Source organism: Panthera tigris, chromosome D2 (assembly GCF_018350195.1).
Source record: "Panthera tigris isolate Pti1 chromosome D2, P.tigris_Pti1_mat1.1, whole genome shotgun sequence".
NCBI lineage: Eukaryota > Metazoa > Chordata > Mammalia > Carnivora > Felidae > Panthera > Panthera tigris.
The window spans coordinates 47,660,896-47,686,691 of NC_056670.1; the positions used below are offsets into that span (position 1 = coordinate 47,660,896).

The 25,796-nt window shown below is 48.2% G+C and overlaps 1 protein-coding gene across 3 annotated transcripts in view; it reads right to left on the reverse strand.

Moving 5' to 3' along the window:
* RASSF4 (Ras association domain family member 4) overlaps positions 1-6,219 on the reverse strand; it is a 32,343-nt gene extending 26,124 nt beyond the window's left edge. For 2 of the 3 annotated variants that reach the window (XM_042960288.1, XM_042960286.1), the window contains exon 1: positions 6,144-6,219. The gene's annotated coding sequence lies outside the window, so the exon portion shown is untranslated. Of the gene's footprint in view, positions 1-503; positions 670-6,143 lie in introns of all 3 variants that reach the window. The other variant, XM_042960287.1, reaches the window with a different exon arrangement.
* Positions 6,220-25,796: the final 19,577 nt, after the last annotated feature.

Genomic DNA, 25,796 nt, shown 5'->3' on the forward strand with positions numbered 1-25,796 from the left:
CAGCACAGAGCCCGACGCAGGGCTCGAATCCACAAACCGCGAGATCGTGACCTGAGATGAAGTCGGACCCTTAACCAACTGAGCCACCCAGGCGCCCCTCCCCCAAACGCTTTCTAGGCCAAGATGAAATGGAAGCCTGGTTCCACTGAACTTTGTTCACATGGAATATTTATGCAAATCAGATTAAAAGGGGCTGCTCGGGTTGACAGTGAGGTGGGTGGCCGGGACCCCCCATCCAGGGCTTTGCCTAGGGCTCTGTATAATATTATTTGCAAAGCACGGTACAAAGTAACACATGAAACCTTCCAAGCACTGGCTTTCGGGAGAACTTTGCCCTCCAGAATCTGCTTTTTAAAAGGACATGACCAACAGGCCGAGCGGCTCTAGCCGGAGTCAGGTGGCATCAGCTGGGGGATGGGGTCAGGAAGAAAGTGGAGAAGGGTCCTGGATTATAGGTGGTCAAGTGAAGAAGGAAGGGGGAAGGCAGCCCATAAAGTAAATACCTTAGCTCGGCAGGAATGGAGAATGGGGTTGTACACTGTCCCAGGGGAGGGCAGGAAATGAGTGAGCAAGGCTGGAGGTAGGCAATAAAGGGCCCACTTCAACAAAGGGGGTCTCTTCCAACTTGCTGGGCTGCGTCTGAGCCTTATGTGGCGGGAACCTTGCCCCCTAGAAAAACAGTATCTTCTTTGAGAGAATGACGGACTTCTGATATGCATCATCTGTCTGTCTGATTCTCACATGTCCACCCTTCCACCCGGAGGAGACAATGTCTCCACCTCCCTGAGTTCCAGACCTGAGCTTGCGGTCACTCATAAGATCTCCATTCCAAATCTGAACACTGTGCCTTTGTGCCTCCTTTACCAGACTGAATGTTGAGATGATTTTCATTCATTTTGATAAGCCCAGTGTCTTGTAGAGCTCTAAAGTGAGGTGTACATGCACCTTAGGGTGCCCTAGAGATAAGTGCCGAATGAGAGAGTTGCAAGGGAGGGAGAGAGAGAAGAGAGCAACAGGAAGAAAGCAAACAGAGATCCCTCTCTGTTTGGAACATGTACCTGAAACTGCCCCTTTTTAAATATTCACTCTCTTCGTGCACTGGACACGGCCTTAGCGAATCTCTTAGTGGAGTGCTTTTCAACCTTTAATAAAAAGCACAATCTCATATTTACAGGCAGAAGTCCAATGCACAAATGGATTATAGCAAAGCTACTTTGTGGGGTGCCTAGGTGGCTCAGTTGGTTAAGCATCCAACTTGGGTTCAGCTCATGATCTCGTGGTTCATGAGTTCAAGCCCCGCATCAGGCTCTCTGCTGTGAGCACAGAGCCTGCTTTGGATCCTCTGTCCCCCTTTCTCTCTCTGCCCCTCTCCTGTTCTCACTCTTAAAAATAAATACACATTTAAAATTTTTAAAAATAAAACTCTTTAAAAAAAAAAAAAAAAAGCAAGGTTACTCTGGTTGAAGCTGGAGCAGGGGAGAGGACCGGCTGGGGCTGGCCTGCCACCCTGGCACAGTCCAAAACCCAGAGTGACAGATGCAGCTGGGCAGGCCAACCCTCTGGCCCTGGGATCCAGCCCTCTTTGTCCTGGCCTCCACCCCTCCCCCAGGGCCCCAGGGCACACAGCTCAGGTCTCCGGGTTTTCTTCCCCAGGCCAGACTAGGCTCGGTTCCCAACCAGAGACTCATACAGCAGCCAGGGCTCCTTGTCCCCCAGAGAAGGGCCCCTGGGGCGACCTGCCAGCCATGGTTACCTACCTGTCCCCAGTGAACAAGCAGTGAACTGTTTTTGCTTTCCACTTCAGTGGCTGCTCCGTCAGCCATACAGAGGGGCTGCTGAGGACAGCAGGCACCACAGCCTGCCCTTGCTATTGTCTCTGGCCTTTGGTTTGGGACAAAGGACACTGAAGCCTTTACAACTGCTAGGCTTGGCCCATCTCTCCCTTGTTTGTGGTCATGGAGCCGGTTATCACAGAAGGCAGCTTTGTGGCCCTTCGGGTCACCATGACAGCCCGATTCCTACTGGCCAGGGCCGAAGGGGAAAGAAAGGCTAAGAGAGTGGGGTTTCCAAGAAGCCAACTGAGTACATTTGAAAGCCTTTTCTTTCACGACTCCGCGCTGCCTACTTTTCCCTCTTACAATGCCCTCTCTTTTCCTGAAATGATGGCAAAAATAGATGGTCATTGTCCTCACTTGGCAAAATGGTCAATGCGTCACTATCCAAATTAAAATGCTCCGGGGATGTCTGTGAGATCTGGGGGCTTGGTAACCTCTGTTCTAACGCTTCATCAAGTTATGATTATTCTCTTATTTAGGCATGATTACAATCCAATGTGTAAATAAAGCAACGCGGGAAGCAAAAGAAAGGAGGACAGAGGTGTGGGGCCCAGGATGCTCCTGCCAGAAGGAGGCAGCCTCCGAGAGAGGGGGCAGGTGCAGGGACACTGCCTCGCATTCCTGGGAAGCCGATGTACTCCGCTCAGTAGCCCATGACCAGCCAGGGGCAGCAGGGGGCACTGGAAAGAAGGGGCCTTAAAGGGCCCCCCTCCAACCCCCCCAGCACCTGTCAGCCAGCAAATGGCGGAGCTTGGCCATGAAGGAAGCTGCAGTGCCTGCTGGTACCAGCTGCCTCCGAGAGGACGTCTGGCCACACACGGGCTGCCCCTCAGCGACACATTTTTGCTGAGAAAGCCAGTTGTTGGGATGCAGACAGCAGACAGCGACTCAGCAGCTGCTGCCCCCCGCCCCTCCACACTGCTGTCCTTACCCTCCCCTCCATATCCATGGCTGTCCACCCCCCTCCCTCTGCCGCCATCTGCCCGCTGGCTCAGCCACAGCCCTCCTTGCCTCAGCACGGTAGCTGGGAAGGAGGTCCCAGGAGGACACTGTGCACACTCCAGATGGTGGTGATGGTGGCTGAGAGAGGGCAGGAGAGGTGGCCGCAGAGACAGCAGCCACTCCACTCACTGCCTTCTCCTGGGCTGACTCACGGACCCCAACTCGCCTTTACTGCATCCTCCCGCCTCCTGGGCTCCCACCAACAGGACTCCCTGAGCCCATTCTGGCACCTGGGTCTCCCTGACACCATCGCCCTTCCTCTGAAGAGCCTGGCCCTCTGTCCACACGTAGGCTGGCCTTCCTTACGGCTTCTCACCCGAGCGCACAGGCAGCGCTCACCCAGCCCCCTGTGGCAGGATTTTGGGCTTCTGCTCTTGCTCTCAAGGCACGGCAGCTTGAGGCAAGAAAGCCATTTCCGACCCTCCTGCTTGCTCTCTCACACACACTTGGCCATGTGGGACCCTTCCTTGCCTATGGAAGCAGGAATCCCCTCAGCCATGCTTTTTGGGCCAGACAGGTGCTAGCCTGAGTGTCTGGGGCCAGAGGTGCGGGGGGGGGGGGGCAAGCCCTCCAAGGGTTCAGTGCCAGCTGCTGTTGGGCCACACCGGGTGCCCTCTGTGGCTTCCCCCACCCCTGCTATCTACTGCACCAGGCCTGTGTGCCAAGGGCAGTTGCTGGAGGTGGTTTCTTGTGACACATAGTGGGGCTCAGAATCTTCTGGGCCATAGAGCCCTTTGGAATCTCTTGAAATAACACACACTCCCCAGAAAAATGCACATGTGTGCGTGAGTGTGCAAGTGTGTGCACCAAATTTGCATACTACCGCAGGGGCCTTGGGAAGTCCCTATTCATGTGGCCCTGGATTTCCAGAGCCCAGGTTAAGAACTCTGCTGAAACGTGTCACAGCGAGAGGGAGGAGGCAAAGGGGCATCCCAGACAGAAGTCTGGGTGTGGGTTTCGCTGCAGCATCAATGTGGCATGTGACGTCACCACGTTGTGCCAGCCCTTGGGCCTCAGTTTAAGCAGGATTGTACCGGCAGCTGATCTAGAGCGTCTTCAGGGCTCTTCCCAGCTCTGCAGCTATGGGGCTGCATGGCCTCCCTGCTCCCATCCCCCAAAGTCAGGCAGGGCAAGGGGAAGGGGTTCCAAATCTCTCCCTCAGCAGTGCCTCCTGGGGAAGGAGGTCAGACAGCCAGAAAAGAAAACCGAGCAAACTAGAAGTTCCCCTTTCACTAGAGCAGACGCTCTGGGAAGTGTAGCCGCTTTCTATTTGGTTTTAATTTACTTGAAAACAATTCCAAAACACTTCCTTTACTGTACTCTGTGACCAGATAACAACCCAACCTTTACAAGGATCCGGGTTTCAAGCTCTCCTCTGTGATTCTTCAGCTGTGTGACCTTAGGCCAAGTCCCATTCCCTCTCTCAGCTTCAGGTCCCTCATTAGTTGAATCACTGACTGCTATAAGATGGGCCTGACATCAGGCTCACCCATAATAAACTGAAGCTCTCATGATAGGGCACAACGGGGTGTGCTCTGGAGATGGGGACAAGGGACTCAAAGAGGGTGGCAGTCCTCCCCTGGAGTGGCTGTGAGCAAGGACATATGGCTGAGTTTGCTCTCAAAACCAGGGCCCAGGTCCCCAGAGGCCCAGTCCAGAGTGCCTTCCGGTAGACCTCCTGGTCAGGGTCTCCCCGTGAGGCTTCACACTTACAGGATCTGAACTGAGACATGCTGAGTTCTGTTCATGTCCTTTGTTCTCTGTCATTGTCCAGGTGACCTTGACCCAGGGGGACCCTGGACCTTCACTCTGTTCTCGACCTCCAGGCCGCCCACCGGAGTCTCAGGGTGGAAATATGGCCTCCCTTCCCACTTTCATAGGGGCTGTTTAATCAGTAGCGTCCACCTCATTTTCGCTGTCAAGTCGAACCGCCAGCACTACACACAGAGAATGATGACAAGAACTGCTGAAAATACACTTCACCACCGACAGAGAGCTGAACCACACCCCATTACAACTTCCAGCCAGAAATGTTTCGACTTAAGTTTAATGCGGTCCATCTTCTCTGCTCACCCTTCCCCTTCTCTCCCCCCCTTTCTCTCCTCTCCCTCAGTCTCTCCTTCCTCCCTTCTTCCCTTTCACACCTCTCACCCTGGTGGTAGCAGCTCAGGGATTATACTGGGGAGCAGAAGGCAAGCAGACCTGCATTAACCTGTCAGTTCTACTAATTCACTGCGGGTATCTTTTTTTAAAATCATGACTACTGGCAACAAATCTTGACCGTACCCTGAGCAGTTAGAAGCTAGGAAGGGTTTCTTCTGCCAGTGCAAGTGTGAGGCTTTGGAGTCTAACCTGCCTGGGTTCAAATTCCAGAATCCTAGCCCCACTTGCTGGGACTTTATTTAATTTGCTTATGAAGTGAGTTTACTAAAGCTTTCCTTACAGTGTTTTAAGAAAGCACTGACCAGCACTAACCCTGCACTGATCCTGGTGTGGGAGGAGGCTCTCCCTCCCACAGGGCTGTGTCCCATTGTAAAAACACTGAAGCATCTCTCGGGGATTAGAAGTGCCTGATTGAGTGTCAGGAGCTGGGGCGGCGAGGGGTGGGGCGTGGGGGTTGGAATAGGATGGTGGGCAGCGTGAGCTCTGAAGTCAGCTGCTGAAATGAATGAGACCTGGCCCAACGAAGTCTGAGTTCAAATCCTGTCTCAACCACTGACTCATCTGGGTGAAAATGGACAGTTCCATAACTCTCCATGCCTCAGTTTTCTCATCTGAAAATGGGGAAAATGAAAGTATCAGGGCTGTGAGAAGTAGGTGCCATATTGTGCTAATGACCTTTGCACAGGTCTGGGAACAAGGCAAATCCTCTGTAAATGGCGTGGTGAGGCAAGCCCCTCCTTCTGCTATTATCTCGGCACCGGTTTTCCATCTGTGAAATCCGAGAGTTGTGCCAGAGCCTCTTGGAGCCTCTCCCCACAACTAAGATCAATGCTTCTAGGATATTGCCTAAGATGAGAGGCAAACTGGGCAAAGGTGTAGCCTGCGGCCGCTCTCACCCATCGTGCTCAGGTTTGAGCCCCTGAGGTGCCTTCCCTCTGGAGAAGGTGGCTGGCGCAGTGCCCACCCTCAGCAATGGCCGGGGCTGCGCCAGGCTGGCAGGGGGAGGGAACTCTGCACGCGGCAGCCAAGGGGCACCGGTGCCCAGGCTTCAGAGCCCATGGTTGGGGGCGGTCTTGGGCTCGGGGACGGGGGTGACGGTGCTCCGTGGATGCCCCCAAACTCTCCTGCCTCTGCATCACTCACCGTCCGCTCATCGCGCCGTCCAGAAGCCGCTGCCAGTGCTGTGCCCTCGCCGGCACTCGAGCTGTGTAGGCAGCGCTTACTGCCCCAGTTCCCTGGGGCTTAGCGCGTAGGGCCCGCCCCTCGCCCGGCGCCGGCCAATGGCCCGCTCCATGTGTCCCTCTGCGCCCCGCCCCTCCCCGCCTCTCCCCGCCTCTCCCCGCCTCTCGCCTCGCGCAGGCCAATGGCGCCGCCGCGTCCGTCCCGCCCCGCCCCGGGCACACAGGGGAGGGTGGGCTTCGGGCGGTGCCGGAGAGGCAGCGAAGAAGGTTCGGGGACTCTGGCCGGAGAGGTGGTCCCGCGTCACGACGAGGGCGCCCGGAGACGCTTGGAGGAAGCAGTCCCGACTCTGCCGGGAGGGTCCGGTGCGTGGGCGGAGTCTGGGACCCTTGGGTGATCGGGACCCTTGGGTTTCCAACAAAGGCCACTTCGTGGATACCAAAATTACTAGTGTGCACTGGGGAGGATGTTATCAGTTAAAGCCAGGCCGTTGTCATCTTTTTCGCTCAAGGGGCACCTGTGTGTGGTCCTACTGTTTGGTGTGGCCTCTTAGAACTCATTCTGAGTTTAAGAAATGCGATCCGATGGTAAAGAGGAGGTAAACTTCTCAGGGCCCCTGGGTGGCTCAGCCAATTAATCGTCCACTCTTGATTTCTGCTCAGGTCCTGTTCTCATGGCTCCTGTGATGGAGGCCTGCGTTGGGCTCTGTGCTGACGTTGGGGAGCCTGCTTGGGATTCTCTGTCTTTTTTTTGCCACTCCCCTGCTGGTGTGTGCCTGTGTGCTCTCTCTCTCTCTCTGTCTCCCTCTCTCTCAAAATAAAAATAAACTTAAAAAAAAAAAAAAAGGAGATAAACTTCTCTCCCAATCACCGCCTACCGGATGGGGATTTGCTTGCACAGAGGCAGAGGGGACAAAAGCACACAGGCCTTTTAGAGAACTCAGAAGCTCATTGTTTCTGGGGTATGGAGGGGGTGGGGGTGGGGTGGGGAAGAGGCTGATGGAAACATTCGCAGTTTCTGTTTTATATCACCATCCCTAGTCCTGACCTCCAGACCTCTTCTCTTGAACTCTCAACACGAATCATTTTAGTGTCATTCAATCTGTGGTTCCTAACTTCGTAGAAACAGATGTCCATTTTAGAACCTGATACGTACCTTCTAGAAAAATGCGGGTATATTCAGCCTGGGATTTGAATTTATGGGCCCTTTGGACTCCTCTTGAGAGGGGCTGTGTTAATTATTGCTGCTGGATTTGGGGTCAAGAGATTGGCTCTGCTGTCTATTTCCTGCATGAGCTTGCCATGTTGCAACTGCTCAGGGCCTCAATTTCCCCATTTGCAAAAATGAGGGGGCTAAAGGTGACCAGAAATACTTCACCTTTGCCCTTACATGAGTTCATGGAGAATGGCCCATCCTCTGCCAGCTTAGGGCCTGTGGTCAGGGACTTCCACTCCTGCATAGCCAAAAGTTCTGGTCATCAAAGCTAAGGCCAGTAACTGGTGCTTCTGAAAAATTTTCAAAAACAGTGAGCAACAAGTGTCCATCAACTGAGGAATGGATTAAGAAGGTGTGGTACACACACACACACACACACACACACACACACCACACCACGCAATGGAATACTACTTGATGATGAAAAAGAATAAAATCTTGTTATTTGCAATATCGTGGATGGAACTGGAGGGTATTATGCTAAGTGAAATAGGTCAGTCAGAGAAAGACAGATACCATAGGATTTCACTGATATGGGGGATTTGAGAAATTTAACAGATGAACATAGGGTAAGGGAAGGAAAAATATAATAAAAATAGAGAGGGAAGCAAACCATAAGAGACTCTTAAATACAGAGAACAAACTGAGGGCTGATGGGGGTGGGGTGGGGACGTAGGGGGATGAGCTGAATGGGTGATGAGCATTAAGGAGGGCACTTGGGATGAGCACTGGGTGTCATACGTAACAGACGAATCATTGGGTTCTACTACTGAAACCAAGACCACACAGTATGATAGCTAACTTGGAAAACAATTATGTAACAAAACAAACAGACAAAAACAGTGGGCAAAATTCAACATAGCCCTTAACCTCTGAGTATTCATCCTGTGCCCAATAGGATAAGTAAGCACAGCACCAGGGTAACATGCAATTTCCCTGGGACTTTCCAGCCCTTGAGAATGAATCATTCCCTCTTATCTGGTTGATTCTGTGTCCAGGGCCAGGACCGGTCTGGAGAGATGATTGCATTTGAGGAAGCAACCTGATGTGTCTTGCATTCCCACTGTGTGTCAGGCACTGTGCTAGTGCTACACATCGGGGACCCCACACAATCCCCTCGACACCCCCTGGGGAATAGGTGTTCCCACCTGGATTTTACATGGAAGACAAGTGTCCGTCATCAGGGTCCTCAGTTCCTTCAGAAGGATGATCACCTTTTCCTTTCACTCAGTATTCAATGAAACTGTATTTGGTCTCCAGCTCACTTATGGTGGGTGTTGTGGCTATTGTTAGTTGCCAATCCATTATCCATTCTCTTCTTTGGAGAAAAGAGAGGAAGGAAGTAAAGGAATGGAAAAGGAAGAAAGTTGAGAGAGAGAGAGGGAGAGCCAGGAACTTGTTTGGAGCAGAGCTGTGCCAGTCCCTAGCGACAGATTGTGACCACTGCATTTTTCATAAGGCACCTGCACCATCCCCACAGTGGGTGATGAGATTAAGTGAGTAGATGATGTGACTCATATTTAAAACACTGGAAGATAAAATATCAGTTTATAGCACACAATGTAAATGTAAGTTGCCTCTTACGAAACTTTTGTTTGCAATATTTCAGTTACGTGCATTAGGCTATGATATGACATGTTTCTCACTGTGGGTTATGGTCAAAAAAGCTTGAAAGTGATTAAGTCAATCTTGACGGTCCTTTCCGTGGCTTTCCCAACTTCCTTTGAAGCTACAAGGGCCATATGACCTACTTCTGGGCAAAGAGACAGGGAAAAGCATTCCAGGGGTGGGGGTGAAGTCAACTTTTGCTTTCCTAGGAGAAGGAACAAATACCTCTTTCACCTGCCTTTCTATCTCAGATGTGGATAGAATGTGCTATTTCTGGAGCACTGACAGCTATTTTGAGAACATGATGAAACACATCCATAGGCTAAGACTAGTGGACCATAAGGATAAAAAGAGTCTGGGCCTTATTAACATCATGGGGCTCCTGTACCTTGCCTGCACTGCCCACTCTAGACCTGTCATGGAGACAAATAAACCTATTTGTTTAAACTGGAGACTCCTAAGTGTTTTCTGTAAAAGGACAGATATTAAATATTTTGGGCTTTGTGGGCTAAATAGCCTGTGTTGCAACTACTTAACTCTGCTGTTGTAGTTTGAACGCATCCATAGACAACGTGGAAACCAAAGGGCATGGTTGTGGTTCAAATAAGACTATTTACAAAAACAGGTGGCAGGTCACGTGACCCTAGGCTGTTGTTTTCCACCTCTTTTCTTAGACGATCTTCCCCCCTTTATTGCCTCTCTGACCTCATCTCCTACTTCCCCTCCTTCTCTCTGCTCTGGTCATACTCTTTTTCCTGCATAGGTCCACTCCCACCACAGGGCCTTTGCACTTGCTGTTTCCTCAGCCTGGAAGGCTCTGCCTCCACAGGTCCACAGGGTTGGTTCCTTCGCCTCCTTCAGGTCTTTACTCACAAATCACCTTCCCTTTGAGGTCTTTCCTGGTCCCCTAACCAGAATGCTCCTCACTGGCCCACATGTACTACTCTCTGGCAAGCTGTATGTTTCATTTCTTTACCATGAGCTCCTTGAGGGAGGAAGACTGATTCTGTTTTCTAAGATACTGACTCTGGAATGTGGTAGTGTTTAATCAATATCTGGCATATGATTTTTTCCCCTTTTCTGCCAGATTCAGATTAGAAAACAGATTCAAGGAAGCTCAATTGCCCATCCAAGGGGACATGGTGAGTAAAGTGAATAAAGAATCTGGGTCTGGGACACTGTGTTTGTGCCACCAAGGAGTGGGGGTAAAGCCACATCTACTCTGTTGGAAGATTGGGCCTCAGGGGAGCTGAGGCCACACAGAAGTTTCTGCAAGGCTTCTTACCCTAGCACATGGCCCCAGGAAAGGGGGTCTTTGAAAGTCCATTAAGGACCAGGGCATTATCCTGTTCACCTGGGGCAATTTCACGTTTTATAGTGTTCCTGCATCAGAAAGTCTTTGGAGAAGTCATTATTTTGTGAACAGTACAAACTAACTTGTAAGATCCGTAAAAGGCCACAGGGAAACAAACACAAATGGATCCAACATTTTTAGTCAAGAAAGAGCCACAAAGAACGAATTTGTGTTTGATTTTCGAGGGGGTAAGTGTACAGGAGCCCGAGTCTGATAAAACACATGTGACTTATTGCATCAGCTAAGGCAAGGAAGAGTGAGGAATTGCCTTCTTCCCTCTGGTGCTTTGAGAGGCAAGTTGTGAAAATGCCTGGGCATAATCACATGTTGTCGAGATGCAATTTAGATTTCTCTGAGTCTTGAAATATAGGCTTATGTAATTGGACATAAATGCTATTAATAATGAGGATCACTGGGGCGCCTGGGTGGCGCAGTCGGTTAAGCGTCCGACTTCAGCCAGGTCACGATCTCACGGTCCGTGAGTTCGAGCCCCGCGTCGGGCTCTGGGCTGATGGCTCAGAGCCTGGAGCCTGTTTCCGATTCTGTGTCTCCCTCTCTCTCTGTGCCTCCCCCGTTCATGCTCTGTCTCTCTCTGTCCCAAAAATAAAAAATAAATGTTGAAAAAAAAAAAAATAATGAGGATCACTTTCAAGGCCATTCCCTTAAAACAGTAAAGGTGAGTTTGCATTAAAATTGCTAGTTAACTATCTAAGGCCTTTTAGGGATGACTTCGTATGACTTTTCCCCCCCTTCACTCTCCCTGACATAAGATTCAGAACAAGTGATTTTTAAAGGCACTTTTTCAAAGTCTTCACGATTTCAAATGTATATTCTTTAGGAAACAATTGGATGATTGCACTTGTTTGAGATCTGTAAGATCCAGTTTAAACCAAGCAACTTTTCTTTGCCTTTAATGGGCTCCATTTTATTAAACCCACCAGCAGGAAGAGGCCACTTACAGAATGCTCCTTGCACCACTTGGTCTGATGGAATCCTTGAGCAGGGAGGTCATCCATTGCATGATCTTAACACATAGAAGGACTTGCCATCAGTTTTCAGATGATTTCTCAATCTGCATACCATCTACCCTTCCTTCCTATGTGAAATGGTTTTCATTAACTCCATTTGTTAGCATATCAGTAACAACTTCAGGTTAATATATGGAACTCTTTAACCCATGCTGGAGGCAGGCTGAAAATGAGAATTTATTCTCCAAATGGACATAACTTTGCATAATGTGTGCCACATAATTGCCTTCTTACACAGACACATACATACATATACATGTACACACACATGCATGCACTTTATATACTACGTATTGTTTGTCCGTTATGGTTATGCTTTGGAGAAACTTTGTATCCGATGTTGCAGAACTAATAAGTGCTTAGGCACAGGGTTTCCTGGGATGGAGAGAGCTTACTTTAAATTTTTAAAAAGTGTTTTTATTTTTTGAGAGAGAGACAGAGCACAAGCCATGGAGGGGCAGAGAGAGACAGACATAGAGTCCGAAGCAGGCCTCAGGCTCTGAGCTATCAACAAAGAGCCTGACTTGAGGCTCCAACTCGTGAACTGCGAGATCACGACTTGGGCCAAAGTCAGCCGCTCAACTGACTGAGCCACCAAGGAACCCCGGAGAGAGCTTGCTTTAAAAGGTGATAGCTAGGGGTGCCTGGGTTGCTCAGTTGGTTGGGCGGCTGACTTCTGCTCAGGTCATGATCTCACGGTTTGTGAGTTCGAGCCTCGCGTGGGGCTCTGTGCTGACGGCTCGGAGCCTGGAGCGTGTTTCAGATTCTGTGTCTCCCTCTCTCTCTGTTCCTCCCCTGCTAGCACTCTGTCTCTCTCTCAAAAATAAATAAAGATTAAAAAAATTTTTTTAAAGGTGATAGCTAAAAATTGCTGCTGAAACTTCCTTTTGGGGAAAAATATCTACTTAGCTCAAGCCCTTTTTCTACTGGGTCTTGAGAAAAAGATGTCACCATCCCTAGGTCTGCTCCAAAGAGGGGGCACCTGGGTGGCTCTGTCCGTTAGATGTCCAACTCTTGATCTCGGCTCAGGGCATGATCTCACAATTGTGAGATCCAACACTGCATCGGGCTCTGTGCTGACAGTATGGAGAATGCTTGGGATTCTCTCTCTCTGCCCCTCCCCTGCTTGAACACACGCACGCTCTCTCTCTCAAAATGAATAAATAAATTTTTAAAAAATCTTAAAAAAAAAAAAGACATATGTGAAGACAAGGGTGGCATGAACATCCATAGTCAGAGAGCATAAATAAGTCTGGTTTGTAATGAGTTAAAGGTCTTTCCCTTCACCTTCTCCTCCCTAGGTTCCTGACATTGGATATATATACATATATATGATTTTGGCTCATCCAACAGTACAGATAAGAAGATGTACTTCTTTAGAAGGCACATCTTTCGGGGCGCCTGGGTGGCTCAGTCAGTTAAGCGTCTGACTTCAGCTCAGATCATGATCTCACGGTTTGTGAGTTCGAGCCCCGCATCGGGCTCTGTGCTGACAGCTCAGAGCCTGGAGCCTGGTTCAGATTCTGTCTCCCTCTGTCTCTATCCCTCCCTGACCAGTGCTCTGTCTCTAAAAAATAAATAAATGTAAAAAAAAAAAAAATTTAGAAGGCACAGCTTTCCATTTCCTTAGGCTTTCCCTGTCTTCTTGAGCCTCCTGTAGATCTATGTGACCGCCCCCCCCCCATGCACCCACACTTCATACACTTTGCCACCTTCTACTTGGGCTATGCTCCTGGGGGATCTGGGGGATGCTGACAATGTGGGGCTGCCAGAAGCTCAGTTATTATGAGTGGACTCCGTAATGGCCATGAGTTGCTAATATCTCAGAAATAAGATGGAAATAACTATGGCAATGCCAGATGCCTGAATAAGTTGCATTTTCAATGGAACTAGAATTTTAATAAATGACTTTATGCTGTTCAAAATTTTGACTCATTTAACAAATGGCAAGACTGTTTGCTGGACATGGCATGAAACAGTACAAGGGCAGGAGGATTTACAGAAGGACAGTTTTGCAAAGTATAATTTCTTAAGTAAGGATTTCCCTCTACAAAGAGTCTGGTGTTGCCTGAGAGCCAGAATTCCTATGAATAGACAGATACTGAGACTCAAGGGGGCAAGCTAATCAACGATTAGAACCTTCCCTCAAGCCAGGATGTTAAACAGCCAACGGAAGTGGAGACTTTCGACATGGAAAAGAAAGGAACCTTGAGAGAGCACAGAGCATTTGCCTAGACAAGGGCCATTTGTCCAGTTCCTGGGCTTTGTATTTCAAAGCAGATCATCCTCAGGGCACTCTGGGGAGACTCCCCGGCTGGAGACTGTGGCTCCTGCTGTGTCCTGGAGGGAAGTACAGCCCCGCTACCTCTTCTTACAAGCGTGCAGTTTCCCAAGGAATGTAAGACATCCTCAACGGAGAAGTGGCAAGCTGGCCGGACTTGACCTGTGAACCTTGTGTTTAAAAAGATGTTTCAGCTGGGTTGACCTCACCTCTGAACCTGCCCTCAGAGACACCTCTATTTAGTTCTTGGTATGACAGGGGTCGGGTTACCCAAGGTTTCTTCCCAGTCTTTGTAACTGTGAACTCAGGATCTGTGTGTTGGAGGCAGGATTGTGCCATATAATAATAAACATCTTGACTCTTGTGTCCATTTGGGAATCATCTCTGACTTTTCGCTTTGGAAACTTCCTCTCAACAAAATAAATAAGATGTGGACCTTACAGCTGGGACAGAATTAGAATGATCAGTGCAAAATCTTTGGGGTAGGCCAGCAAGCTGGAGACTCAGATGAGAGTTGATATTGCAGTCTTGAGTCTAATATCTTCAGGCCAGCACGCCGAAACCTCACCCAGGGGTTCTCTGTTACAGTCTTGAGGCAAAATTTCTTCTTCCTTGGGAAGCCTCAGTCTTTTCTGAAAGGCCAACTGACTGCGCGAGGCCCATCATGTTTTCCAGGAAGGTAATCTGCTTTACTCAAAACAAAACAAACAAACAAAAAACTTCACAGCAACTTTTAGACTGGTATTTGACCATGTAACAGGATGCCGTGGCTTAGCTAAGTGGACACATAAAATTAACCAACACAAGCTGTGAGATTGATCAACACTTTGTACCCCATCTTGTCCTTCTCAGGACAGACTCTGTGGACTTGTATCTGTGGCAGAAGCTAGGCATTCCAAGACTCTTCGGGATTAACAGTGCCTTCTTTTCCAAGGATTTCATGTTTTAATGTACCTATATAATCCGTGGCAAGTTTTGAGGAACTTTGCTTCTCTATCTAATGGATCTAAATTAGAAGTTGGCATTTTCGGTAAAGGGCCAGATAGTAACTATTTTCATATTTGTTGACCATACCATTCCTCCTGCCACAAATCAAGCCGTAGGCAATCTGAAATGAATGGTATGGCTGAGTTCCAATAAAACTTTATTTACAACAGCAGGCAGAGGGCGTGGATTTGGTCCATGGGTAAAGATAGAGTTTGGGGTGATATCAGACCTTTTCTCCCCAGCAAACCTGGCAAAGGGGAGAGAAAAACCATACTCTGGCTTGAGATGCTTTCAGCTGTGAGGCATAAAAAACCCAAACAAAGTGGATTTTATTATCTCATATAGTAAGATAGCCCAAGAATGGGTGGTTCCAAGGTTAAGTCAAGGTCTGAAAGACATCTCCAAGGACCAAAGTTCTTTCTACTTCCGTACTCTGTCACCTTCAGCATATTGGTCGGTTTAATTTCACCTGGTATTTGAAAATAGTTCTTACATTTCCTGGCAGACATGACTACATTCGATGGAAGAAGAAAACAGGTATGGTCCAGTGCAGCTCATTTTCGTAGCAAGGAAACCTTTCCCAGAAGGTACTGGACCATCTCTCTCAGTTCTCACTGGCCAGAATTAGGGTTTGAGCGTTGCTATACAGGATGGACCCTCTGTGCCTGGCTGGGTAAAAAAAACATGGCTGGCCAAGAGGAAGAAGATAGATTGACCATGAACATTCAGGCTTTACCAGCAAGCAAGCGATCAACAGTGCCCCTGGGAAGAAGCCCAGCGATGCCTGCTCTAATCCCGGGTCTATCACAAGAGGGGGGCTGAGGAGGGGGTGGGGGAAGTTGCTGCCTTGTGATAAGTGAGCAGGGTTTGAAGGGAGAGAAGAAGGGAAACAGTCTGGAGAGAAGCTCAGGAGAGCAGTTTCCTCTGTGAAGCGCCATGTAAGGGGTGGGTGGGTGGGAGGCTCTGGCTAACTGTGAAGGAACCCTAGCTAGAGAAATGGAGCCACCCAAGCCAGAAAAATGGGAACTGAAAATGCCTTTGGAGAAATGAAGAGCTCCAAGGGGACCTGAGGCCAGAAAGCTCCCCACTCCCTCACCCACTTGCCAGCCAACTCCGGGCTCAGGGGAGTGAGAAGCGAGAAGCCTTGGGAAGCCAGCTGTACTGGCTGGTCTCTGCCTGCTAACCTCCTTTAGAGCCTCCAGGGACTGGAGTGCAGCAAGGAGGAGCAGCGAGAGATCTGGGCCCCAAGAAAGAAACTGGAGGGGTAGACCAGGTGTTTAAACCTTGTCCCTGGGTGTCAAGGTGACATTGACTTAATTATTCCTTCTTGCATGGGGTGGGGGACACTCTGCTGAGGCTGGGATTTTTGTCATGGGCTTGGAGGCAGGCCATGCAGGAGAGCTGGACATAGCACCCAGGCTCTGCTCTGGCCCATCAGCCAATGAGGGAAGTCCAAAAGGTGCCCCCACCCCTCCAGTGTGAGTAGGCCAATGCCGATCAGGTGTGGGGACAGGGTAGAGAGCCCATCTGACCCTTTCCTTTCCTTTTCCCTTTCCCTCCCTCTTTCCTTTTCTTTTTTCAAGAATATTATTTTTTAATGACATAGGATCATGGATAATACACATGCTTCGTTCCTATCTATAGTTGTACCTGCATAGGATGTGCCAACAATCACATTAATAACCAAATAAACTCCATGACTTTGCTTGGGTGACACAGTAACTGTCACCAAGGTTTCCACCCAAGCAGGTGGCAAATCGATTCTGAATGGAAGCTGGTACCACCTGCAGGGAATCTAACTGTGGGGATAGTTCATCAAGGCAGCGGCAGAATAGACTCACTCTGTTGAGGTGAGGGCACTTTGTGCTCGGGATAGAAACCATGCCCGGGCATGTGAGCACAAGGGTGAAAAATGAGGTAAACCCAGTCACCACCAAAGTGGGGAGCTGGCCTTCTGCCGTGTTGCACCTCAGCCAGTTCTCTCCAGTCTCTGGCTCTCTTGATCCCTCCCTGTCCCTTGCCTCCTCACCTTCTGCAAAGCACTGAAGCCTGGCACACACTCAGGTCTCAATTCCGTCAGTTGTTACTGTCATTGTTGGTGATACTGCTCTTTGCCTTACGCTCTTTCTGCTGCACAGAAGTCTCCTTTGTCACGGATGGAAAATTCATCTGCAGTCTTCGGACTCTGATGGCCTTGGCCATGCTTCCCTTGTCCCAGGATGGACAATTACGTGCCTGATAATATTCTAGTCCTACTTCTGAAGCTCAACACAAATCTACCTTCATAGATTTCCTTTTGAATTCGTGTCTCACCGCATATTTTTTGCAATTTCATTGCAGCGTTTATATCTGCCTCTTGTCAGCCATGCTCACGGTCCATCCTATGAGATCAGACAGCATGCCTGACTCACCCCTTCAGCCCGGCACTTTGCATGGTTCACCAGTAGGTGCTTAATGAATATTTGTTGGGTTAAATTGACTTTGATCACTAGTAACCTATGTCCTAAGTTTATATTGGTGCTGCTGGTTTCCAAGAAAGGAACCTGTTCCACTCTGGAAAGAGGAACCCAAGACCTGAGGCCTAGGAATATCTCAGCGAGTTTCCTGGGAACTGGAAAATGAAATGATAGTGAGCTATCACACCCTCATCACGATCAGAACCCTTCACGGCCTCAGACAGAAGCGGCTGTTTAGGGACAAATGAATCACCACAATCATTGCCCATCCACTTTACTTGTGACCTTCTCTTTAAGGGGAAATTTGATTCGAGACTCACAGAGGCTTTCAGTATCAATTAGGTGGTAACCAGTCCATTGGAGGGGCTGTTGCAGCTGCCCCAGTATATTCCCAGTATACTTCTCTGGTTCTAATGCTCCCCTCTGTCCCAGATCATTGTCCTAAGAGATTATGCAAATTTCCCAGAAACTCACGCTGCACAAAACATCGCACAGCCTATCTTTAGACTCAGAATTGGATTTCCCTTGGGCCTGCTCTGAAGTCTGGGCAAATGCTCCCGGTTAATGCATACAGCTGTGCACTTCTCCCTTATGCAGATGGCAGGACTTTTTGGAGATGACCTAATTCCCTCAGGCCCCAAATCTCAGCAGAGCCCCATGGGAATATACTCTTGGTCTCCTGGAAGCTTCTTTTTATGAAGCTGTTTTCACCCTGGTCATAATGTGAAACTGGAAGTAACAAGTTTCACTTAAATGACACTTGGCTTCTTTAAATTCCCCTTCTCTTCTGCACAAAGGTCTTGACTTATCTGTCCTTCCTTCTTCTCAGAACAATGATAAGATAGCCAGCCCGGCAGATCCCGTGGAAGCAGCCCCTTTCCAGCCAATGGGGACAGTCCCTCTGTGTCTTCCAAGAGCCTTACATTTCCTTCAGTCTCCGGGTGGTCAAACAACTGACTCTTCACCAGCAGGCCAGCAACTGTCTAGACTCTGGCTGAGCCCAGAGCTTCGAGGGGGAAGATGCAGGCTCGATGACTGAGCAGTTTACAGAGAAGGCTTGACATTTTGTGCAGGCAGGGGATGAGGCAGGGAGTTTTCCCATTTGGACTTACTAATGAGTATGTTTCCTCTGAGAGATTAGTGAAGAGTGGGACTGCGTAGAATCCAAGGAAAAGAGGCTCAAATTTGTTCCTAGGATAAACATACCACTGCAAGGGATGGCTCCAGACTGAGCTGAAAGGAGTAGGTGGGAAAAAAAAAAAAAAAAAAAAAAAAGGGGGCGCCTGGGTGGCTCAGTTGGTAAAAGCTTCCGACTTCAGCTCAGGTCATGATCTTGTGGCTCCCGGGTTGGAGCCCTGCGTCAGACTCTGTGCTGATAGCTCAGAGCCTGGAGCCTGCTTTGGATTCTGTGTCTCCTTCTCTCTCTGCCCCTTTCCCACTCATGCTCTGTCTCTCTCTCTCTCTCCTAAAAATAAATAAACTTAAAAAAAAAAAAAAGGATTAGGTGGGACTGACAGCCCCACAGAGGGAGCAGAGGATACCAGAGCAGCTTTAGGCTCCCATGTTCCAGGAAAGGACTATTCAAAGGGGGCCAGGGGGCTGATGTTTACTGAATCTCTGCCAACTACCAGTCAAGTCTTGGAAGTAGGTTCTATTATTATCCCCTCTTTACAAATGGGGAAGTGGGGGCTCAAGGGGGTTTTATGAACTCTGGCCACGTAGCTGGTGAAAAGCAGATCTAGGGCTCATGCTCAGGTCTGGTGCACTTGATGGTCAATGTTTTCATCCATGCAATCAATTTCAACAAGGTCATGGCAAAAAAAAAATTAAGATATAAACTTCTGGACTGGCAGTTTAAAGAGCTCAGGGGAACTCTCTCCAACAAAACAGCTATTTAACTGGAGAAAATTATAAATATCAATTATTTAAAATCTCTGGAAATTGTCTTAAAGGCATAGGGCAACTGGAGAAACATTCATTTAAGAGTATCCACTAAATCTTGGTGAGAATGGGGAGGGTCTATGGCATTGGAACCATGACTCACTCCCTCATCCCCTCTTAGCTCTATCTCGTGGAGCTGGTGCTCCACTCTGGGCAGGTGTGGCCAATGACACAGGGGCTCCCTCTCCCTCTAGCTCCCCATCTAGGTTACAGTTTGTCTCCAAAGGTGCAAAATGCTGGTATTTCTCATCCTCACAGCCCTGTGTTGCAGAAGTTCTGTTCTATTCTGAAGAGGCCCATGCCAAGATGACCGAAGCTCCCCTTCTTCCAGGAAGCCCTCACTCCTGCAGGAAACGCTCTGCTCCAGGAGCAGCGGGCAGAGAATCTGGGGCCTCAACTGCCGCACCCCACTCGCTCCCAGGATGGAGGCTCCACACTGGGAGAGGCAAGCTGAGAACACAGAGGGTATCTCCGTCTCAGTACCTGCTTGTAGAACAGGGGTGTCACTCAGGGGAAGCAGATTTCTGTCCCCATCTCTGGCTCCTGCACAGTGCTACAGATGTTCTACCCTGGGGAGAAAGCAGACAGTGTGGATGAAGGGCTCAGAAGGGCTGTGTGCTGTTGTTGGGCTGCAGCTACTCAGACGCCATCAACTGGAGGCAGGGCAGACTTGAAATCATTCCCCAATTCACACACAGCTCCATCAGCAAAAGGTAGATGCCTCACTGGCACAAGAGGCTTCATTAAGCACAATTTCTGACCAAACACTAGGCTAGGGGCAATTCCTAGAAAGCCAGGCTCAAAAATAAAGTCACCCATATGCCTGTCAGGCACACAGCCTGGCACACAGCTTTCTGTGTCCAAACTTGGACTCTCTCAGGAGTGACACGGGAGGCAACATCCAAGCTACTGGTCCCTGGCTAAATGTGGGGAAAAATGTAAATTTCTAGAACTGTGATAGAAGTCTCCAAGTTTCACACACACACACACACACACACACACACACACACCAGTGAAGGGTAAGTATCTAACTGGTCAAAGGCACTTAATCATAACTTTCAACTGATAAAGGGCTTATGCTCACCCAGGGGAGGCTTCTAGAGAAACAGGCTAAAATACAAAACACAAGGAGGGGCGCCTGGGTGGCTCAGTCAGTTAAATGTCTGACTTCGGCTCAGGTCATGATCTTGCAATTTGTGAGTTCAAGTCCCGCGTTGGGCTCTGTGCTGCTGGCTCAGAGCCTGGAACTTGCTTCAGATTCTGTGTCTCCCTCTCTCTCTGCCCCTCCCCTGCTCACGCTCTGTCTCTCTCTGTCTCTCAATAATAAATAAATGTTAAAAAAAATTTAAAAAAAGATTAAACACAAGGAAAAACATCTGAGCAAGACATAAGAGGCCAAATGGGAGAAACGGACCAACTTCACAGAATTGGTCCAGCCAAGTCAGTAGAAAAATGATGACAGGCTGGGGAGGGGGAGAACGAGTATCCAAGGTAATCGTATATTATTGAAAATGTCCAATTGTGAACAAAATCTTGAGATATACAATGAAAGAACGTGTGATACCCAGGCAATAGACACAGTGTTTGAGGGGGTCTGGAAGTAGGACTTGGTGACAAAGACTTCAAGGCAGATATAAATACGTTCAAAGGAAAACTAAAAAAATTGAAATCATGCCAAGTGTGTTTTCCAAACACGGTGGAGTTGAATTAGAATATGTGTAAATCTGGGGCGCCTGGGTGGCTCAGTCGGTTGAGCGACCGACTTCGGCTCAGGTCATGATCTCGCGGTCCGTGGGTTTGAGCCCCTCATCGGTCTCTGTGCTGACAGCTCAGAGCCTGGAGCCTGTTTCAGATTCTGTGTCTCCCTCTCTCTCTGCCCCTCCCCTGTTCATGCTCTGTCTCAGAAATGAATGAACATAAAAAAAATTAAAAAAAAAAAGAATATGTGTAAATTAAATAACATATTGTTAAATGGCAAGGAGTCCAAAGAACAAGTCAAAGGGAGCTAGAAAATACCTTCAGATGAATCAAAACAAAACTCCACATATTAAATCATATGGGATGGATGCAGCTAGAGCAGTGCCCAGAGACAGATGTATAGCTGTGAATGCATATATTGAAAAATAAGAAATATCTCCTATCTACAACCTAACTTCTACCTGAAGAAACCAGAAGAGCAAACCAAATGCAAAGTAGGCAGGAGGAAAGAAAATGAAAGATTAGAGCACAAATACATGAAATAGAGAATATAGGGGCGCCTGGGTGGCTCGGTCGGTTAAGCATCCGACTTCGGCTCAGGTCATGATCTCACTGTCCATGAGTTCGAGCCCCGCGTTGGGCTCTGGGCGACAGCTCAGAGCCTGGAGCCTGTTTCAGTTCTGTGTCTCCCTCTCTCTCTCTGCCCCTCCCCTGTTCATGCTCTGTCTCTCTCTGTCTCAAAAATAAATAAACATTAAAAAAAAAAAAAAAAAAAAAAAAAGAAATAGAGAATATAAAAACCATAATGAAAAATCAACAAAATTGACAGTCCTATAGTTAGAAGGACCAAGAAAAACAGGGAGAAGACTCAAATTGCAGAAATGAAAGGGACTATAATGTAATATTATGAAAAATATTACACCAACAAAGTAGATAACTTGGGTGAAATGGACACATTCCTAAAAAGATGATAGATGTGTTAATTGACTGTGGAAGTCATTTTACAATGTGTATGCATATTAAATCATTACTTTGTACACTTAAATATACACAATTTTGTCAATTGTACCTCAATAAAGCTGGAGAAAAAAGGAAAACCAGTCCGTGTACAAAAGCATGAAAAAATACAATATTTAGGAATAATTTTAACAAAGAGAGGCAAAACTTGCATGTAACATTGAAAGAAACTGAAGATGATCTAAATATACCATGTATTCTTGGGTGGAAAGACAACATTGCGAAGATAGAAATGCTCTCAAAATTGGTCTACAGAGTCAACGAAATCCCTATCAAAACCCCAGTTGGCTTTTTTGCAAAAGTTGACAAGTTGATCCTAAAATTCATATGGAAACATGAGGGACTTTGAATCGGCAAACCATCTTAAAAAAGAACAAAGTTGGGGGGTTCAATCTTCTGAGTTTCAAAGTATACTTACTACAAAGTTACAGTGGTCAGAATTGTGGTCTCACACTTCCTAGTTTCAAAACACACTTGCTACAAAGTTACAGTGGTCAAAATTGTGGCAATATAAAGGCAGATGCACAGATCAATGGCATAGAGTTACAAGTGCAGAAATATATGGTCTATGAATTTTCAACAAAGGTGCCGTTAACAATTTAGTTTGACAAACGGTACTGGGACAACTGGATATCCATAAGTAAAAGAATTAAGTTAGATTCCACATCACAACATGCTCAAAATTACTCCCAAGCTGATATTTCTAAGTTTAAGAACCCAAACTACAAAACTCTTAGAAGAAAATATAGGAATAGATCTTCATGACCTTTGGTTAGGCAATGGCCCCTTAGATTTGACCACAAAGGAATAAGCAACAAAAGAAAAGAAATAGGTAAATTGGACTTCCCCCCAAATTAAATCTTTTGTGCTTCATGGACACCCCCGAGAGAGTGAAAAGGCAACCCACAGAAAGGGAGAAAATATTTGCAAATCATACATCTGATAAGGGTCAAGTATCTGGAATAGGTAAGAAACCTTTACAACTCACAATTAAAAGACAACTCAGTTTAAAAAAGGCAAAGCATTTGAATAGACATTTCTCAGAGAAGGTACAAAAATGGTCAATAATCACATGAAAAGATGCTGAATACCATGAGTCATTAGGGAAATGCATATCAAAACCATAACGAATGGATGATTGTAATAAAAAAGACAAACAGTAACACATGTTGGTGAGGATGTGGAGATACCAGAACCCTCATACACGGTTGGAATGTAAAATGGTGCAGCACCTTTGGAAAACAGATTGGCAGTTTCACAAGAAGTTAAACGTTGGGTGACTGACCCAGCAATTCTGCCCCTAGACACACATCTAAGAGAAATGAAAATATATATCCACCTCAAAACTTGTAGATGAATGCTCATAGCAGCATTGTTCATGATAGGCACAGAGTGTAAACAACCTAGATGTCCATCAACAGATGAACAGTGACACACAGTGTGTGTATGACATATCCATATAATGGAATAGTATTCAGCCACAAAAAGGGGTAACATGAGGATACATGTTACAACATGGAGGAACGCTGAAAACATTAGGTTAAGTCAACAAAGCAAGTAAAAAAGTTCACATATTATATGAGTCCATTTATATGAAACGTTCAGAATAGGAGTATCTATAAAGACAGAAATTGATTAGTGGTTGCTTTCGGTGGGGCTGGGGTGGTAATTGCTAATGGGTACCAGGTTTTTTGGGGGGGGGGAAATGATGAAAATTTTGGGAACTTAGATTGTGATGAATCTGATGATGACTATACAAAAACCAAAAACCATTTAATTGTGTACTTTAAGTTGGTGAATTTCATGGTGTGTGAATTATATCTCAATAAATACATCTTAAAAACTAAAAAATGGAAAAAAGAAAAAAGGAAAACAACGCTTAGTACTGATGGGAGTCAGAGAGGACATCTTGGATGGTCCCCAGGGCATGGGTCCTCATGATTGAGGGTCCGCTGTGGCTCTCTGTCGAAGCCGGAGGATGGTGGCTACACCCTTCCGAGGCTCAAGCATGGGACTCTGGAGTGGCCTTGCCGCTGAGACATATGCTGGTGGTGTTTCCTCAGTGCTTCCTTACTTTGGGGCCTCCTTGAAGAGCACTCACACACAGTGTGAGGCCCCCACAGCGATGGGGACGTGGGACGTGGGTGGTGTGTAATCTGAACATCATTTTCCCCACTTTTCTCAGTTGAGTCATTGCACCAACCCTGAGAGAAAGCTGTTATTCCCACACAGTACAGGGAGAACCCGAGACCAGCGACCTGAGGAAGGCTGGCCAAGGTCAATCAGCATGTTAGCGGCAGAACCAATGATCCCAGCCCAATGCTGTTCTACTGCCAGTTGCCCTGTTCCACATCTACGGAATGTCTGCCCCACTTTCTGCTGAGAAAGGGAACAGGACAGGCTAGGGTCAGTCCCTCTGGTCTTTGTCCCTGTCAGGGATAAGGGCCATTATACCATCTTCACAGGGATAGCAGGGGATGAGGACGTGGGTGGAGAGTGTCTCGGCCGAGAGTCAAATGGCGACATGTGGTATTCATCTGCCTCTCACGAGGTGCCACTTTCTCGTCTGGTCTACTGACAGAGGCACGGGCTGCAGCCTATTTAACGACCTCATCCCAGCTTTGTTGTGGTTTTGGGCGGCAGTAAGAGTGAGAGCTTTACTTTGCTGAGCGAGGCGGGACCGTAACTGTCCGAACCTCTTGCTCCAGAGCCCTGCAGACTCTCCCTTAACTGAGGACGGGCACCAGGAAGCCCAGATGTCACAGGACGGTATGCACACCGTGTCACCTGGAACCCCCAATGTGCAGCTCCCTGTAGGGACCATACCAAGCAATGCTCTAGCCCTCGGGTTTACAGAAGTTTATTTGAAATCTGACACTCTGATATCACACTTCAGGGTTGGCTTCTTGTGACCTGGGCATCCATTCCACTCTACTGGCTTGGGTTCTGAGAACAGAGCAGAAGTTTTGGGGTTCCCCAGAAGACCGCCATGCCTATACTGTGGGGGTGTCTGTGCCCATCATGTCCCCCTCCACGTGTGACGGATGCAGGAGCCCTGCCCCCTCTCCACGTGGGCTCCTTCTGTGCACCGGGGGCCTGCCTGGGACACCTGGCCCGGTAGGAGCTGGGGGCCGTCCCTGTCTACCAATGTTCTTCACTCTCCCCCGGGGACCCTGGGACCCTGAAGCTCTTCTTTGGTGGCAGCTAAACAGCTCTGCCGCTTCCGGCATCGAGGGTTCATGGGAACATATTTCTTTGTTTTTTTCTCACTTGGTTTTACAGGAGACCTGGCTTCGTGCAGGAAGAGGGCTGCTCGTTTGCAACACCTATGCGATTCTGGCACCAAAGTGATGACTGGACCGGCTGTATTCCCACACATTTGCCGTGTGACTCCCAGGGGATGTGGAAGGAACACGTGTTTCTTACCCAGAACCTAGAGCAAGTGCTGGAGGAGTTGCTGTGGCACAAACTGGTCAACAGTGTAACTATTTTTTTGAGCTTGCCCATTCATCGAGCTTGCCTCCCAAGGGTAACGGGTCTGCTCCTCCTTGCCACAATCCCACGGACCAGAGGACGCTCTTTAGAAACAAATACCATGGTGAAAATCCTTTAGGAAAGGTCTGATTCGAATTCCTTCCTTCATTCTAAGCGGACTGTCACTTCCACGGCCCAGGGGCAGAGGGCTAGCCTGCCCGCCCCCTCTCCTATCTCCCCCCTCTTTCCTTCCTCTTCCCCCCCTTACATTTTAAACAAATGTGCATTTGTCACCTATTCTGCCACCACGCACCCTCACCCACGCGCGGCGGGGCCACCTCTCTGTGCTGAGCGTCTCCAGGGCACCACCCCCGTGGTCCCTGCATGCCCGAGGTACTGTGTCCTGTGCTGCGGTCTTCACCGCCGGATCGTCGTCGGCTTTCAGGACCTTTCAGTTTACATCATCTACTTGGAATCTCGGGAAAGTTTATGTGGTGGGGAGGCAGGGAGTTCTCAGTGATGCTTCTGGAATGAGCCTCACTCATCCGGCCTGGTTTT